This window comes from Pelecanus crispus, chromosome 1, assembly GCF_030463565.1.
Source record: "Pelecanus crispus isolate bPelCri1 chromosome 1, bPelCri1.pri, whole genome shotgun sequence".
Taxonomy (NCBI): domain Eukaryota; kingdom Metazoa; phylum Chordata; class Aves; order Pelecaniformes; family Pelecanidae; genus Pelecanus; species Pelecanus crispus.
In genome coordinates this window covers 91,307,634-91,316,583 of record NC_134643.1, presented here as the reverse complement: position 1 = coordinate 91,316,583, position 8,950 = coordinate 91,307,634, and positions in this window count along the sequence as shown.

The following is an 8,950-nucleotide window of genomic DNA, read 5'->3' as shown; positions in this document are numbered from 1 at the left end:
TGCTGCACCATGTTGATCACCTCCATTCCTTCCCCTGTTGATGAGGCCACAAATGTTTCTTCCATTTGCTCCCAGCCTGTAACCAGTAGTGGGTGGGGACAACATAAGCTTTCTTCTCGTTCTCTTCTTTCATACTTGGATCCTTTTCACCTCTGCTTCCCTCCCTCTTTTCTCTCCCTGCTTTCTAGACTTTCAACTCCATTTCACCCTTACTGTGTGTCCATTTTCTCCTTCATAGTAAGCAGCTTTTCATTCATAGCCCTTCCCACTCTCTGATTCCCTTGTCCTTTTCTTGTGTCTATTCTTCCTCATTCAGTATATATTCCTCTATGCTCACTCTCACTATAGCATCCTCATAATTCCCAAGTGTGATTTCTTGATGTGTATGCATGTGAGTGTGCAAACCTGGCCTAAACTTCTCTCTCACTGCCCTGCTAAGTGCATGCAATTGCAGCAGGGTAGTAAGTGGTCATCCAGGATGGGGAGACCATCATTAGTGCTATTTTACAAGGGGAACTGAGGTATGGAGAAGCAAGGCATTGGAAGAACTGGGGACTGGAATCTGGATTCCTATCGTTTGACACCTGCAGGATTTTTTCTTTTCCCTTCTTTTTTTCAACACAATCTTTCCCATCCTCTTGTTACAAGTGCATCTTTCTTCCATTGATTTTTTCTTCCCTTATTTTCTCGCACATGCATTTGGCCAATTTCCCCACTTATTTCTCAACACACACTTCCTCCCTGACTGTTGCCTATCTTGCTTTCTTCCTTCCCATGCTGGCCCTACTTCTCAGACTTCTTGTCCCTGAATTGCTACACTTTGGTCATTTCCTGGGAATGCTGGGTGCGGTGACAATGTCTCATTTTTCTTCCTCAATTTCATTGCTCTATGACAGACAGGAGGAAAGTGTTCCGTAGAGCAAAGAGGCAGAAGGAGGGAAGAGGAAAGAGAAGCATTGCTCAGACACTCCCCAGGAAACAGTACTTGAATGGCCAGCATGTCACAAGCTCTATTTTTTTTTTTTAAGGGGGACCTATTGTCAGTTGGGAGGAACTGATCACTTCAGAAAAGGTTCCAGATCTTAAAGTGAGCCACAGATCCAAAGATAGCAAGTCAGGGTCAGAAGCCATTGCCTTTTCCAGTACACAGCCAGTCAGTTTTTTTCAGGAATTAGGGGCAGTGATTACTGACCTGCCACAGGGCCATTTAAGTAGTTTTAGATATTGTTCTCTCAGGCAGTAGTCTGATTTTTAGAGGGAGCTGGGTGTTAGCAACACTTGCTTTTTATTGCAGGTAAGATCATCTAAGAATTTATGTTCTCCTCAGAAAGTTTTAACTCTTGCCTCTAAGATTCTTACAGGACTTTCAGCTTCCTGGTTCCACCACACTCTGAGGAAGTTTGGTTTGGAACAAAGTGCCAATGGCTCTATTTTGAAAAACCTTATGGCTCTATTTTGAGGAACCACCAGCTTCTGGGCAAAGAACTTTTAGACTACATGCCATAGAGTAACAGTAGGAGAGGTGGCATGAGAAAGACTGCAACCACAGTGGCAGATGTGACTCTCTCCCAAAATGACTATCAGAACATTGTACAAGACAAGTACAGAGTGCAATGAAATATTCATATAAGCTCATTGCTTATCTGAATAAGAGACCTCTTGCCTGAAAAAGGCCTTTTGAAATCTTTTATTTCTGAAATCACTTTCTCCTCACTCTCCCTCCTTTTCTCCTTCCTTTTCTCCTTTCCTGCACATTTCCCTTATAAGAGTCATCCCAGATTCATTCTTTCATCTTTTCAGGGCCATGACTGCAGTAATAGGACCTAATGGCCATTACCAGCCTCACCTGGAGCCTTCACCCCCATCCTCTGCCCATGGGTCCAGGTGCTTCACTTAAGCTCAGGCCTGGGTCTCCAGTCTCTACGTGTGGTTTTTTGCAAGTATAACCATCTCCACCTCCACCTGCATCACAGCTGTGCCTGGCCATGGACGCTGTTATTCCTACAAACTGACTTCCTGGTTTGACCTTAAATATGGCTTATCGCTATGGACTTGCCTGGCAGTCACAGGACTGTGTCTGACCCTGGTCTCTTTCTTTGGATCTGATCCTGACCCTGGCTTGCTGACTTTTATTCCTGGCTTGACTTTGAGCCTGCCTCATGATTACAGACTTAGCCGATGATCTGTATTCTTGACAGAATAACTACCTCTCCCTGCCTGTAACTACATAACTACCATCCCCAAGCCTGCCTTGGCTTGCTCAGGGGCTGCGAGGACTGGGCCCTGGCGGGTGAGGCCCCTGCCCTGCCAGCTTTGCTGGGCAGACACTTGTCTGCTGGCTCCCTGTCCCTTAGAAAACAGCTGGACCTCGCTGCTCCCTGAAAGTTAGCTTGGGCTTTCTCGAGCACTGAAGTGAACACCATGGAACTGGGCCCACCACTGAGCAGGGCCTATGATCCCTTCTGAGGGACCAGCCTGGCGCTGGGTGCTGCTCCCAGGACTCTGAGTGAAGCTCCCTGCCCTCCTGGCTGCCCAGCCTCTGGTGCTCCCCAGGGGTGGCCTGGACCTTTCTTTTCAAGCCCACTGAGCATCCAAAGCTCCTCATGGGCAACCTGATCCACACCCTGTCCCCCTTCCCCTGACTTTAAGCCCCCCATATGCCATGCCTGTTTCCCAGTTTCTCATCCCTTTCCTGGCTCTTTACCTTTGGAAATTGCCCTGTGGCAACCCATAGCAGTTAAATCACTCTACAGCATGTCCATTCTGAATCCGAATCTCCATAGGATGTGAGGGAGACCGGCTGAGAGGGGAGGCTGCAGTCAGGGCCATGAGTGAACCAAGAGGCTTTAATGGCCCTGACCAGCCTGAACTTGTGCCTCCTCCCACATCTTCTGCCCCATTTAAGTGTAGCCCAGGCAGTCCCTGGACTGTGTTTGACCCTGGTTACTGTCACTGCATCTGATCCTGACGCTGACTTGCATTCCTCCTTGAACTCGGACCTGCATATCTTTTAATTCCTCTTCTGCTTTTGTCTTTGCAAAACCAAGCTTCTGTGTCCATACCCCATCTCACTTTCTGCCTTTATTTGCTCTCCAAGCCTCCTCTTTCTCATCCTCTCACTTCAACCCATCCTCTCACCTGCTGATGGACTGTTTCCATCTTGCTGTCCATTCTTGGCTGTGTGAATCATGGTCTGGCTTTTCAGGGGTATGAAGGCATTAGAGAAGACTAGGCAGTAAGTGGTCGGGAACATAGCCACCAGACAGATGGTAAATCCCAGGGAAGCTATCAGGGTTGGATTAGCCCCCATCCAATTCTCCTGTCCAGCACTAGACACTTTTGCTCCTCACCCCTTTTCAGCTAATGGAGTCAGGATTTCCCTAGAACCAGTCTTACTCGGGGCGCATTGTGACATCACTGGGCTCTTCTGACATACAAAGGTGTCATACACTGTTAGGCAGAAACACTCTGGACTTTGTGTCATAGGTAGCTAACACCCTAAAGCATGAAAAGAGTGTGAAAGCTTTTGGGAATCAATAAGAGTGCTCAAAGTTAAAAAGAAATAGAATGAAAGGGATAGGATCTTAACAATAGGACACCACCTGATGTGAAAAATCACACTTAATCCTGAACATTTCTGTAGCTCCTCCTTGCAAGTAGTACTCATAAGTAACTGACTGAAACTGGACAAAAACTCTTTTATAAGACTGGTGCAAATGGAGAGGAAAGGAAAATGTCATGACTTTCCCACTTCAGTGCTTAAGCAATTATTAGTATTTTAGAATCATAGAATCATTTAGGTTGGAAAAGACCTTTGAGATCATCCAGTCCAACCATTAACCTAAACTACCAAGTCTACTCTAAGCCAATCAAGGGTAGACTAGACTAAACCATGTCCCAAAGTGCCACATCTACCCGTTTTTTGAACACCTCCAGGGATGGTGACTCCACCACCTCTCTGGGCAGCCTGTTCCAATGCTTGACCACCCTTTCCATAAAGAAATTTTTCCTAATTTCCAACCTAAACCTCCCCTGGTGCAGCTTAAGCCCATTTCCTCTCATCCTATTGCTAACTACATGGGAGAAGAGACCAACACCCACCTCACTACAACCTCCCTTCAGGTAGTTGTAGAGAGTGATAAGGTCTCCCCTCAGCCTCCTCTTCTCCAGGCTAAACAACCCCAGTTCCCTCAGCCGCTCCTCATAAGGCCTGTGCGCCAGACCCTTCACCAGCCTTGTTGCCCTTTTCTGAACACGCTCCAGCACCTCAATGTCTTTCTTGTATTGAGGGGCCCAAAACTGGACACAGTATTCCAGGTTCGGCCTCACCAGCGCCAAGTACAGGGGGACAATCACCTCCCTGCTCCTGCTGGCCACACTATTCCTGATACAGGCCAGGATGCTGTTGGCCTTCTTGGCCGCCTGGGCACACTGCTGGCTCATGTTCAGCCGGCTGTCGACCAACACCCCCAGGTCCTTTTCGGCCAGGCAGCTTTCCAGCCACTCTTCCCCAAGCCTGTAGCGTTGCATGGGGTTGTTGTGACCCAAGTGTAGGACCCGGCACTTGGCCTTGTTAAACCTCATACAGTTGGCCTTGGCCCATCGATCTAGCCTGTCTAGATCCCTCTGCAGGGCCATCCTACCCTCCAGCAGATCGACACTCCCACCCAGTTTGGTGTCGTCTGCAAACCTACTGAGGGTGCACTCAATCCCCTCATCCAGATCATCGATAAAGATATTAAACAAGGCTGGCCCCAAAACGGAGCCCTGGGGAACACCGCTCGTGACCGGCCGCCAACTGGACTTAACTCCATTCACCACTACTCCCTGGGCTCAGCCACCCAACCAGTTTTTTACCCAGCGAAGACTACTCCCGTCCAAGCCATGAGCTGCCAGCTTCCCAAGGAGAATTTTGTGGGAGACGGTGACAAAAGCTTTGCTAAAGCCCAGGTAAATGACGTCCACAGCCTTTCCATCATCCACCAGGTGGGTCACCAGGTCATAAAAGGAGATCAGGTTGGTTAAGCAGGACCTGCCTTTCATGAACCCATGCTGGCTGGGCCTCATCCCCTGGTTGATCTGCACTTGCCTGTTGAGTTCACTCAATATGAACTGCTCCATAATCTTCCCTGGCACCGAGGTCAGGCTGACAGGCCTGTAGTTCTCCGGGTCCTCCTTTCGGCCCTTCTTGCAGATGGGCGTCACGTTGGCAAGCCTCCAGTCATCAGGGACCTCCCCTGTTAACCAGGATTGCTGATAGATGCTGGAAAGATGTGCTGTTTGGCTCACAAAGCTTCTGTGAATAGAAATTTTAAAGAAAAACAACAGTAGAATGACAAGCATGTGTTTTTAAATGTCCTCTAGATGGGGATCTAACAACATCAATGCAGAAACAGCTCATCTTACAAAGCACCTATTCTACAGGGGAAAAAAAGGTCTCATGTCTTATTAACCCTTGCCATTCACTTTGCTGGACAAAATTGCCCACTCTAATTGAGCCTCTGTCCAGACTACATTTTAGGACTCTGATGATAACTTTCCACCATGTAGCCTGGGAGACAATTTTCTAATTATTTTCAAACTCACATTTAACCCCAACTAACACTTGCTGTACCAAATATCTTTCACATTTCCTGAATTTACATACAGTTTTATGTTACCATTGGCTTTCCCTTTTCCTTTGTTTATTCCCCCTTTATTTTCTACTATTAGTAATGGTCTTTTTATTCAAGATCTTCACATTTTTTCCGAGATGCCCAAAAATCTGTCTGGTGTTTAGGCAGGTCAGGAATTTAGCTTGTCAAATCAACATAATAATTATCCCAGGCCTATGAAAGTCACTGCAGCATATGCAAGGATATATACACTATATAGACACTGAGACTTCTACACCAGGTAGTGGTCTTGGGTCACCTTCACCTTGCTGCCCAAAACATTAAAGGATTTCTTTCCCACTAGTCTTCAAGATTTTACACTCAGCCCAGAAAGTGCTGATTAGACCCAGACTTCAGGAACTTAGAAGATCAATTTTTCAGAAATATTCATTAAATTGAATGGTTGAATATTATTACATGGCTGTATAAATTTCTTATATACTTACTCCTACTGAATGGTATATAATAAGGAGTGAGATCAGTATGCCAGGTATCAGTAGCTATACACTAACACAGGACAAGGACAGAAGCTTCAACAGATCTGAAGACAGAGTGCATCAGACAGAGTAAAAGGGAATGGGACTGGAATGTGGAATTTTCAGTCCTGCAGTGCTGCTAGTAAAGCAGCTTCAAGGGGCATGTTCCCTACAGAGATCTCTGGATCTAAAGGAATCTGTACCCAATTCAGTGTAAGATTGTATATCAAAGGTGTTCTGCATTCCTCACAGGGAATGTGGAATACTTTCAAGTACTCACCTGCACCTTTGAAATTCTTCATTTAACCAAAGTAGGTAAGTAAATAGATGCCAGATGTGGAAACTCATACTACTACTCAGGTCATGGTGTGACATAGTTATTCTGGCATAAGTCCAGGCTCCTGCCACAGCAAGGGATCCTGCCACAGGAAGCTTGCTCCTACCTCTTTTCCCATGCTGACACTAGTGTTGGTGTGGCTCAGTTAAGGAGACACGTTAGGTGACAAAACCATTTTAAATACAGGTTTTATTCGGTCACTTTTGTAATGGGTGAGTTTTGGATCCAGTTAACTGTGCAGTCACACAAATGCTAGTCTGCAGCTAGGCAGCAGAAACACTGAGTGCCAGACACTACAAATTCAGTAGAATCCATGGCCTTAAAAAGAGATGGAGTGACTATGCAAACTTTGCTTGAGTTTAGAGAGTTCTGACTTTTCTTTTCCTTCATTTGTGGTTATATATGTTCACCAGCAAAGAAGATGTGTAATGAGTAGGAAAGGGATGTACTAAGATGAAATGTGAAATGAGAAAGATTTAAGCTAATAGCACTGCTCCTTAAACGCAGCTCCATGGCTGAAGACTTCATAAAAACAAAATGCAAAGTCCTTTTTTAAAAAAAGAAAAGAAAAAAAAAAAGCGGAGAACAGAACCAGACTGTCTAGCAAATGGGTTTTTACTCAGTGTGGCTGACGGTAGTAGGATATTCAGCTGTCCTTCTCAGATCTTGTATGCGTATTTCTCTGGATGTTCCCTGTTACAGTGTTTTGCATGTGTGGGTGCAAGTATGTGTGAAAATTTCAATTTGTATGCATTCAGCACAAGAAAGACAGAGGAAAAAAAAAAAGGTTGAAAGAATTAAAGTAATATTGACTTTTTTTCCCACTTCATCTCGATTCCCAGAATTAAATCACACTTTGTCAGCACTGCCACCCCACGTGGAGGCAAAGATTGCTCTACATTATACAAATCTATCTTCAATAGATTAATTAAACTGATTTGTTTAAAAAGTTGTTGGATATTGTGCCTAAGTTGGACATATTTTGACTGAGTCTTTTTGTGCTTGGGCTCCCCTGGCCGGCACACTAGTAGGTTAACATCACTTCCTGCTTCTGAAGAGGACTGACTCCCATTCAAAAATCTCACTCCACATGGCCTTGTCCTTTTCTGGAATCCTCATGGTCATTCCTGCTTATTGTCACACTGACTGTACTGGACAACAGATTCCTGCCTAAGGCTGTGCTTTTCTAACCAGACCAAGAGGTATAGGTGCATTCCTGCATCCAGTGGAGTGGATTCTTAGTCTAGTCCAAAGGACTGCCCTTGGACTCCTCTGAAGTAGAGGCTCCAAGGTAGAAAACAGCAGTGGATATGGATTCCTCTGTCCATACAGTGGATCCAGAGTGGTGGGGAATGAGCAGCCTATGAGATGAATAAATTGAAACAATTGGATGAACCAGAGTCATTACAATAATTTATCTTTCTAGGGATTTTGACTCAATATTTCATGTGTTCCTCCCTTAGCTAATTCTGTACCATTGACCCGGTGTGAGGTGCAAAGACAATCAAAATATCCAGGCCAGTACAGCACATTGGCCACTGCTCTCAGATTGGGCTGGGGGAGGGGGATAAGACAAACTAGTTAATGCATGCTTTCTCCCTCCTTAGGTTGAAAGAGCTGGTGCATGAAATCTAGTAAAGCAGCTCTCCGGTCCAGTGAAGCACAGGACAATTGGCAGCACGGGGAAGGTTATCACTGTCTGCATCAGATGACTCTCCTATGTGAGGTTGAAACCCCATTGGATTTATAATGAGGAGGTGGACGAGGCTGTAAATTCATTCCCAAGATGGAGCAGTGAGGGCCTTGAGGCAAAAAGGAGCCAATGGAGGGAAGAAAGGAAATGGACCGAAAGATCATAATCAGTGAATTTCTGCATCCTACCCCAAGGCTGTTCCTCAAAGAACAGGATAGTGCCAAGCAACTAAAGTCACACCCACTGGCTGATTTTGATGCCATGATCAGAAAACTGATAGAGGTGGAGAACTTGGGGATACTCCAGTCTGTAATGGGGGACTCCAGAACATGACTGAGAGCAGGTCCCCTTGGGAGTGCCCAAAACTACAAAAGCCAGGGAATGCAGTAGAGTTGAATGGCACAAGCAGAACTGTGTGAAGATCCCAGAACAGAAATAAGGGGAGAGATGCAGAGCAGGACAGAGGGAATAGGCAGAAGTTTTTTGGGACGATAGGGTGGGAATGACTGGGAAGCTACAAGACATGAATGATGGATATTGGAAGTTTCTGAGTTTGAGATGAATGAACTGCTGCAGATCAGACCACAAACAGTTGTGAGAGGAGGTGTGTGGTGAAGTGACTGCAGACAGTTCTATATTATGGCTACTGATCTGGTGTTGCAAGGGGTCAAAAAGTGCACTGCAAATTCTGAGAAACTAGTTCCCCTCTGGCAGACAGCTCTTTTCATTTTTCTGTTGTGCTTATTATCAGAACAGTAAGTAGTCTGCTGGAATCTGATTTTCATGACTG